Here is a 10,250-nt window from a genome sequence, read left to right on the forward strand (position 1 = left end):
CGTAATTCAGCTGAGCTAAATTAAATACAGTATGTTAGGGGGTGAAGCCGTAATTTTGATGACTCCAGGTTAATTTTGATCACACGTGGTTCTTTAACGTGCACCGAACACTCTAAGAAAAGTTTACACGCTTTGGGTGTATATTTGCCACACAACAATAATCGTCGTCTGTCTTGCACGCATTTCCTTTCTTTAACGCTGCGAGCCCGGTACTTCCAAGTCACGAACGACGTGCGCGTTATCAGCATGACAGAACATTCTCGACAGGAAAGTAACGAGCGCAGCGTTTTCAAGAAAGGAAATGCGTGCAAGACAGATGACAATTATCGTTGTGTGGCAAATATACACCCCAAAGGGTGCAAACTGTTCTTACTCTGAAAGAAAATCACACCCTTTGGGTTGTATCTTGCCACACAACGATAAACGTCATCTGTCTTGCCCGCATTTCCTTTCTTTAACGCTGCGAGCCCTGTATTTCCCAGTAACGAACGGCATACGCATTATCAGCATGACATAGCCTTCCCGACAGGAAAGTAGCGGGCGCGGCGTTTTCGAGAAAGGAAACGCAAAAGGCAGATCACAATTATTGTTGTGTGCACTCTTAGAAAAATTTACACCCTTTGGGGCTTATCTTGTCCCCCAACGATAATCGTCATCCGTCTTGCCCGCGTTTCCTTTTTCTAACGCGGCGAGCCCGGTACTTCCCAGTCACAAACGGCATGCGCGTTATCAGTGTGACGCAGCATTCTTGAAAGGAAAGTAGCGAGCGTCTAGTTTTCAGGAAAGGAAACGCAAGCAAGGCAGACGACTATTATTGTTTTGGGACAAATTTACACCCCAAAGGGTGCAACCATATTAAGTGTGGCAGATATACATCCCAAAGGGTGTACCTTTGTCTGAGTGTATAGAGTGAAACTTTGGTGCACGAGCGTTCTTACATTCTGGCCCATCGAAACGTGCCACGAGGATCGAATCTGTGACCTCGTGCTCACGCGGTACTTCACTCGTGCAGCACTCGCACTTTTCGATCACTTTCTTCGCTATACACCTTCCTTCATAGGTCACTATACATCTGGCTGATGCTAACTTGCGAGTTGAACGTCCATAAATTGCACAGTGGGTTGAGCCACCGCAGCAAGTTGACCGCGATGTTCAGGTGCAAGCAGTCGCGGTCAGCACTTCTTTTTTATTCCTTCGCAGTCACTAATTAGAACGTCTCTCTGGCAATTTTTCTTTTTTTTTTTGTTCTTTCCGAGTCCTAGAAGCATTTTGTTTGGATGACCTGCGGCGTCCCAAGCAAAGCCTCCGGCTGAGCCGACGACAACAGCCTGCGTCGTCGGTCTTATCGCAGACAATGGCCAGCGCAGATAGCGTCCGTCGGCCGCGCTGTGCAGTGCCACGAAGCGTGTCACCGGACAGGGCAACAGATACACCCGACCGGCGCGCAGTGACATAACGACAATATCTCGTGTTTGACGTCCCCCAAAACAACCGTATATATCCGTGTTGCGAGGAGGTGCCTTGAAGAGCGCAGGATAAGATAGGCTTCCATTTCGGTCAGGCTTGGTCTCGACACCATGCAGGCACTTCTCGGCACATGTACCAGCCCGTCTCGCCCACTTCTTGCTCACCCCGTTAGTTTACTTTCCATCCATAGGTTATAAGGTAATCTCTACGAGCGCGGGTTTTGAAGCATGCGCCTTTTCGCAAATGGCGCAATTAAACTTTGGTTAACGACGATTTTTTATTTATTCGCGCAGAAAGTCACGCAACCAGGAGACCAATAGGAAGGTGATCGCACCGTATGCCGCTGTTGCGACTCGAGGTAGCGTTTAGGTCAGGAATCCTCCAGGCACACGGATGAGTACGTTGGGGAGTAGGAGCGAAATAGAAGCGTTTATTTTACGTTATTTACACTGGCTCCAGATATGGAAGCCCATGTGGGAGTGTTTTAAATGTTTGGGCTCACTACATGTCTGAGCCCACATCAGGACACTTCAGGCAGGACATACTCCTGCGCCAAAGGGGTCTGCTTTTAAAGCAGTTCATTTCCCCAGTTGACTAGACTAGGGAATCTGACGACTATGTGTAACGGTCAATCACAATCGTCGAATCGTTCACAAAATGCCTCCCACGACGTCGCATCATTCCGCCGGACTCCGCCTCCAGTTACACTATCGCCCCTACATACGGCGCAACCACATGGCAATCTGGGAACCTGACGTCGACGCAGTTTGCACGGAAGACGTGGACCCCTTGCATCAATTAGGGGGCTCTGCATGACGGTCAGCTTGCAGCGACCTGAGAAGCCTGGCCTTCACGGTGGTTAGCGCGTCTTCAGAATCCGGTGGTCGTTGTCACCTTGAAGGGAGCTTTTTTGTTGACCTGTCAAGAGTCGGCGCGAGAGCTGCGTCGACGACTGGGCGGGCGTTGATGAAGGGGGCTGCCTTGTGGCAAGGACCAAGGAATGCCCGTTGCCGTTTCGAGACGTATCACCGCCCCCACTGCCTTCGTCAACATAAACAAAACCACTCGCCGTATTGCTGGGGAAAAATCGGGGAAACCTTACGCGGGGGCGCGACTTTAAAACGACCACATAAGGCCAACACCTAGACGGTGAAGCCAATGAACGCACTGGGAGCATATTTTTTAACAGTCGAACTATAATAATTACTGTGAATTACAGATCTTCGTGTTCAATCAAGGAAAATGGAAATGGAAGTGGAAGGAAACTCAACTTCCCTTGTCAGTGGGAGACGCAGGGTGACGCGTCTTCATAAATATCGCTGAGCAACTGTGCAGAGAAAACATCCAGTTAACGCACTGCCCGGTGAGGAAAAAGCGTATACGCCTCCCCTCCCCCGTGACCGCGCGTGTCAGCGATTTGCGACTAAATATGCGACGCCGCATTTGAGTCACGGTTAGCACATTGAGGGGGACAACTCGACGAGTATGCGTGGCACTGTTCCTGTACACACCATACAGGTCGTGTTTCAGAAAATGCGCTCGAAATTAAGATGAGATAACAAAACGATTTCCTGGGGAGTGCTTCTACAACACCGACATTCATTTTACAGTATGTGGAGCGAGGTGGTAATTGTAGATAAATATAAAAGTTATAATAACCAGCATTTATATTAAATGAGTCAGACGATGGATTCGAATGAGAGACGAAAGACATCATCCTAACAGTTCATAATACAAAACCATGGTGCCGTTTCTCGATATTTCAAAATTTCTTTTGTGTCGTGCCAGTGGCACGTCTAATTGAGATTTTCAGACTAAACCTGTATAGGCTTGCCTGTTTAGCTCTGCTGAAACTTGCTTCTATACAACACGATTCATTACAGAATAAAAACAGAAAACAGAAATTGCAGTTTCGCCTGAATGGCAAAGCACTGATAGTGATAGCAAAGTATTAGACAACAACAAAAAGTAAGGTTTGTAGTGTTATATCAGCTGCATAAAGAACATTCGCTTACTAATTAATTAACAAGTATGGCGTCACGCGTTCACAGTCAAACATGAACATCTCTCACTTGATGAAAGCGAACACTCGCTGTCATAATGCTGGCATTTTGAAGGGAGGAAACAGAAGGGAGCGAACGCTGCGCACTGCCTCTCGCTGAGCCGTGCTCCCTCAAGGGCAGCAGAAGACAATGCCAACCTTTTCCTACTTCATAAAGAACCATTTCTCTCTCTCTTCAACACATCTCCGAAAATTGGGATTACGCGACCTTCAAAACTAGGCGAAAATTCATCTGGAGTGTGCCTATAAGTGCCTGTGGAAAAAAAAAAAAGAACAAGCAAGATTGGGGGGAGCAGTAATTTAAGGGTGTATGTTGTACCCACGTAATGCTCCTCTCTGGGAGTACCTTCAAAAAGAAACGAGATTACCCATATTCAGCCAGTAATAGATTGCAGTGAGACCATAAAATCTTATGTCCACTTTTCTTTTTTTAAGCATTTACTGGAGCAAACAGCTGCCTTCAACTCTCACAAGCAGGCCGACAGGATCAGCACCACTAGACCAGGTGGCACTGGCGTACTATGTCAGCTAACACGTCACTGCTGTGGTACCCGAGATGTCGCAGGCCTTTTGAGAATTTGGGATCGCTATCGACTGGGAAAGCCTACAAAATGTTGAATTTTGTCTATTCTGAAATGTAATGCGCTCCACTTTTTTCTTTATTGGTACAAACATCAAGTACTATTCCAGCTGTTGCCACAATTTGCAATCTTGGAGGGATATTTTGATCAATATAGCAACACAACATATTTCCACCATTGAACAGATTTATGTATGAGGAGTGTACTGCAGTAGGATTCCTCTTTTGCATTTCCTTAAGAACACTTACTGCCATCTAGCAGCACCGCCATGAAGCCTGCATGTGGCCTCCTAAATAAATGTCGTGCTGGTGCATGCGAACGCTGAGAAATGCACCATGCGGCAAGCGGGCTCCTCTCTCACGCTTCTCTCTCGACAAGCTGGGCCATCTAGTGGTGCTTCCGAGAAGTCCATGCGTAATCTCTGAGACGAGAAGTGTGCACCGGTGCCTGCGAATGCTGAGAATTGCTTGCTTGCCGCACACTCAGTGGCACATACTCAGTGACCAAGGTTGGCGAGAGGTTCATAGAAGAGCAGCACGTACCCAGTGCATTCACGACACAATTCGCTAAACCACTGGCGTGGAAGACGTCCACTGAAAAGCGGCACACACCCAGTGCATTTCTGGCGCAGCCTGCTAAAGCCTCGAGTTGCTGCCGGTGAGGAACTCTTGTAATGGTGGTTCGATTCTGCTCAGCGTCAAGAAATTTAAGGGATCTTTCTCGTGACCCAAGTTGGCATCAAAGAGGTTAATTGAAGACCCGCACAGACTGAGGGGCGCATACCCAGTGCTCCAAGTAGGTCTGACATTTGGTTTCAAACCCCTGTTCCTTCAGCGCAGCATCCTGATGCACTACCCATTCAACCCAGTGACCCAGGTAAGTGGAAAGGCTGTCACATGCAAACATAAATACAGTAAATAGAAAGACAGGAGTATAGATAGATATTTGGCCCCCGAAAGTGCCTGAAGTACCATAAGAATACTAACACATTAAAATTTCCTTTGTGAAGACATTAACCTCGTACTAAGCCTACAAGCGAAAGGGCAAATTTCAAGGTTAAATTCAAGTATAGTATCTGTGTCACTTAAAGTGCTGCCATGGATCTAAACCTGTGCGTGCATGCACACATGCAGAACTTAATGGCCCTCGTTCTCGTGGCCTGAAATAGGTGCACATGGGTTGTGCACAGCTGCCATCTGTACTCTCTCAATTCTAGTGTGCTGCTCAGCAGCAAGCACAAGGCAGCTGTGTAAGCGAGCATGCTCTGTTCGACAGGAAGGCCTCGGGGGTCACTCGTCCCAGCTGCCTGTTCTGTTTCTAGTTAAAAACTGAGCCCCCAGAAACTGCCTCGTAGAAGCTGGCAGTAAGTGAGGCCCCAGCACTAATTATGAATATAGATGTTTTATCCTTAGAGACATAGCCAGAGGTCCAAATGCACCCCTGAAACACTTTACCAGTTCATCCCACAACCTGCCATCTCTTATTTCAGAAATGCAATGGAATAAAACAGATTTGGACAAAAAACACAAGAGAAGTACAGACGCATATGTTCGAAGTTGTAGAAATATCAGACATTTCTCACACATAAAAAGATGATACCTAAGCAACTATGAAAGTTAGAAAAACATGAGGTACCTTCAACCTAAATCCACAACAAAGAAAGTTAGAACAACTTGTACACATTTATTTCTGGCCATGGAGAGTACATTCGCACAAAAAGAAAAAAGGCAAACGTAGTTTGAGTAAAATATTGAATTAATCAATTAATTAGTAATTGTTTCCATGAACTATCCACAACTGAAAATTTGCTCCAGTGTATCAACAACGCCACTATGGGCTTTGTGTTAAGTTATCCATGTTTAAATCAGGAACTTAACGTATGAAAAATATTATGTTGTGCTTTGTGGCGTAACGACCCTAGCTAAAATTCTAATAGAAGTTTGTATTAGTCTGATGCAGTTTCATATTAGTCGTATAAGTTTTGTATTAGGCCAATAGAATTTTCTATTAGTTGTACTGATTGACCTGTAAGACCAATAGGCACTATGTATTACATGTATTAGTCTTATACAAACAGCTTTGTATGTCTGCTAGTTTCTTTATTAGACTAGTTTGTCCTATTGACTCTATACAGATTGTTGCTGGTCTGTTATGAAACATGCATTGTTGAATTCCGTTGCCCTTGTTTGCTGCTTGCTTAATGCAAGGGTGAAAGTTTATGAAAAATTAGACTTTATTGGGGACAATTTGCAGGGAGATGTCTCTAATTATTCGCTGAATCATTAAGAATTCTGCTGTACATAACGTGCAGCACATTGCATTCGCGCATTTGTATTAGTTTCAGTGCACCAAGCTAGCGAAACGCGCGCCTACATTGTCTTCCCAATTGTGCTTCACTGGCGACGTCTCATAACTAGGCCTCTGTTCAGCCGCGTCGAGATGAATCATTGAGGAAACAGCTAGTGTTTACAGCACAGCAAATACTTCACCACGAAAAAAAAAAGCATAACATACAACCAGCCGTAATCTGAAAGGCAGGGTCACGGTGCCTGGCGAGTTTACGAACGATGGTGCAATCGCAGCAACTATATTTGTTTGCCAAGTTTCGTAAGTCCAATACCTTCCGTTGGGAAGTGCGGATAAAATCATGTTAAACTTGTAACCTAAATTGATAACTTAATACCGCATATAAAAGGCCTTCCTATTTATTGACATCAAAGATCAGTATCGTAGAGAAGGGAACACGGCGGATGGGAAGATTGTAAAACTGCGAATGTAGTCAGCCGTTGTTGCGCACAGCACGTGTGCATTGGCGGCTGCCATGTTGCAGTGTATTGAAGCCACGTCAATGAGAGGCGTGCGTGATTTTTAGTGAATGAACTATATGTTTTTAAGGAACCTGAGGTGTTGGCACCTGTGCAATCTTATTCGTGCAGTAGTATATTTGGGTAGTTTCATCTATGGATGTTGTGTGACTCAACTGTTTTTACCCCTGTGCTTCGCGGCTTAGTGGATGTATCGTGCATCAATGTGATGCGTTTTCCCCGGCGCCAATTATACCATTTGGAGGTAATTATTCTACTTATTTATGCTTCTATAGTACAGTATAAAGTTGTTTCTTTTTATCCCAATGATGGATGTACTTCAGTACAGTGTCATTGGGCCGATTGTTGTGTGCATAGCAGCAATGACATGCTTGTTTCCGACAATGATGTACAAGATTTCTGTCTAGAGTTGTTCCTTATCTGCCTACTGTTTCGATGTAACACACAGAACATCTTATGTTCACTTTAAAGTGCTGTCTAATTGTTCTGTCGTGTCAGGTGATGTCATTTTTCATTATGATAAACATGTCGAGCTAAGCATATCACACTTTATCCTAAAATTAGTTTGAAAATTGCGGGGCCATATTATTCCAATTTAGAAGCAAATATTGCCAGCTTAAACATTTCGTGGTAGAACTAGCACCCCTGCTTATAAATGTTTTTATGTGTGTGTATGTTCCTGCCCAGTTTTTTATAACCTCCTCCTCAAATGGAAGTTCGCTGGTCGAAGTGGTGGAGTAAAAGCTCTGGCAATAAAGATTGCTGACCTGATGAAGATCTCGAAAGAGGAATCTGTAAAAATACATGATGTGCTAATAAATGCTTCTAGCAATTATGCCTGTTTTTCATTGTGTATCTGGTGCATTGCAACCTTTTCTTTCACACCAATAGACCTATTAGACTAATACACTAATAGGCCTATTAGACTAATATGCCAATAGACCTATTAGACTAATACACCAATAGACCTATCAGACTTATAGAGCAATACACCAATAGATTTATTAGACTAATACACTAAGGTTATAGGCTATTAGTTTTTGTATTAGAATTTTTGCTAGGGAATACTAATGTTTGCCTAGAAATATCGGAGCTAGTGTCATCAACATACTGCGACATCATGACGCAACAAAATTTGCTGACATCATACAGAAATAAGGCTAGGTACGATGATGTTAAAGGGGCCCTGAAACACTTTTTGAACATTGTAAGAAAATGTAGCCCATCTGTGGAAGAGATTTGTAGAAACAAGTATTTTAGTAAATTATTTGGAGGATTCTGATGATTGCCAGTATGTTTTTATGGTTTAGAGAGCATTTAAAATTTTCCTTAAAAACAACAACAAAAGTGACAAATTGAAGATGTTATGTCAGTTCTTAAGATATTTCTGCAAGAAGCCTTTGTTCAGCAGTGGACTTATTTGGGTGATCATATTCGATCTATCTACGGGGTGTTCCTTTTAGACTACAGAATTTTATAATCACCTGTGGCAGATAGCATAATTCTAGTCCTTCAGTTGGATCAACCAAAGCGGTGGTCATTACTTGCATGCGAAATCAACATATATATTCGACTAATTACGAAAAGATATCTAATTAAATTTTTATAAGTCACTTTAGGGCACATATTCCAATTTATGAATTGTAACCAGCGAGTTCGCAAGGCATATCCACTTGGAAATAATATTTAGGTTGACACCAGTTCTAAGACGTTCACTGGCAAAGTGCGCAACGAAATACACGGGTGTTCCAGCTACTTTTGTGCTTCAATGCAGGAAATGGCAGTTTGTTAAAAAAATTAGGTGGAACAATGCATTTTTACCACAGGTTTGATGGTGCACATCTCGAAAACTCAGTGCTTGCTCTCCCTTTTTTCCTCTTTCTATTGCCCTTTCCCCCACCCCCAGTGTAGGGTAGCAAACCGGGTGCTCTTCTGATTGACCTCCCTGCCTTTCCTGTTCTTGCTTTCTCTCTCTTGAAAACTATGCCATGCTCAGAATTCATTCCAAGTGGACATGCCTTGCGAACTCGCTGGCTACAATTTGTATATTGCAACATGTGTCGCAAATTAATTAATAAACATGCTAATTAGTGTACTTTACAAATTAGTGCATTATCTTTTGATTTATCATGCAAGCAATGTCCATCTATATGAGTAATCCAGCTTAAGGACTAGAATTCTGCTCTCTGCCACAGCCAATCCTTTAAAATTCTGTATAGTCTAGAAAAAAAAAACATCCCTTATATGTACAGCTGCTGTTCTTGATGAGCTTATTACATTCTGCTGTATTAGTCATACAGTCCTCCATCCAGCTCTTGATGCTGAAATCCTCTTTGACATTGCCTTGCCACCTCTTTTAATGCCATCTAGTACCACCAGAGTCAATTATCACTGCCCTTTTGCTGATATCGCTCTCGTCCTCCTTTATCATGTGGGCAAACCAACTGACATCTTCGCCCTTGAACCTCTGCTGCAATGCCTACAACCCTGACCTGGCATTCATAGCTTCTTTCAAATCCTGTCTAAAGACTGGTGAACATTCCACATATTGAGACATTACATTTGAGTGCCATTGAAAGGCTGTTGTGGTATAGACCCTTTTTGAGGAGGAACTTGCTCTAGAGGAATGAGATGGCGCTTTTGGCATCATGCCCATGTTGCCTCAGCGAAAGCACATGAATGCAAAACCATTAACGTTTCTGCCTTGCCACTGAGCAATCAGCTGTCGGAAATGCCATTGCGTGTTGCTAACGCACTGTGCTCCATTCATGCTGCAGAATACAGAACGGTACATGGAAGACGTCTGCAGTAGTTGGCTGCAAAAATAATGACTAGCATATTAAGGAAGGGAATGAATCTATGTGACCAAGTCTACAGAGCGCTGTAGCATAATGACTGCCTGTATTGCCAGCCCTTCACGATGCACAGCTTTTCTCAACGATAAAAACATTCACTCATCTACTAGTGTTGCATCGCTAATCTCCAAACAAAGAACTTCAACCCTGGATCATTGGCAGGAGTGAGTACCGCTTGTTACACAGTGTCAAAGGAAGTAGCACCGCTTCCTGGCATAGTAAGTTTCTTGCATGTTATCTACACACATACACTCCAACTCAAATGCAATCTTATGCCCACTCCATCGCCAACGTACCAAGAATAAGTGAATGGGCGCAAACTTGAATCAATGTGCTGAAGCATCGGTGACAGCGACTACACCGACAACACTCAAATGTTCGAAGCTGAATGTTTGTGACGGTTTACAAAATAAGCAAGCGACTAGCAATAATATGTTTTACTACAAGCTACTGCAAAGTA

The sequence above is a fragment of the Dermacentor andersoni genome, chromosome 6 (genome assembly GCF_023375885.2).
Source record: "Dermacentor andersoni chromosome 6, qqDerAnde1_hic_scaffold, whole genome shotgun sequence".
Classification (NCBI taxonomy): domain Eukaryota; kingdom Metazoa; phylum Arthropoda; class Arachnida; order Ixodida; family Ixodidae; genus Dermacentor; species Dermacentor andersoni.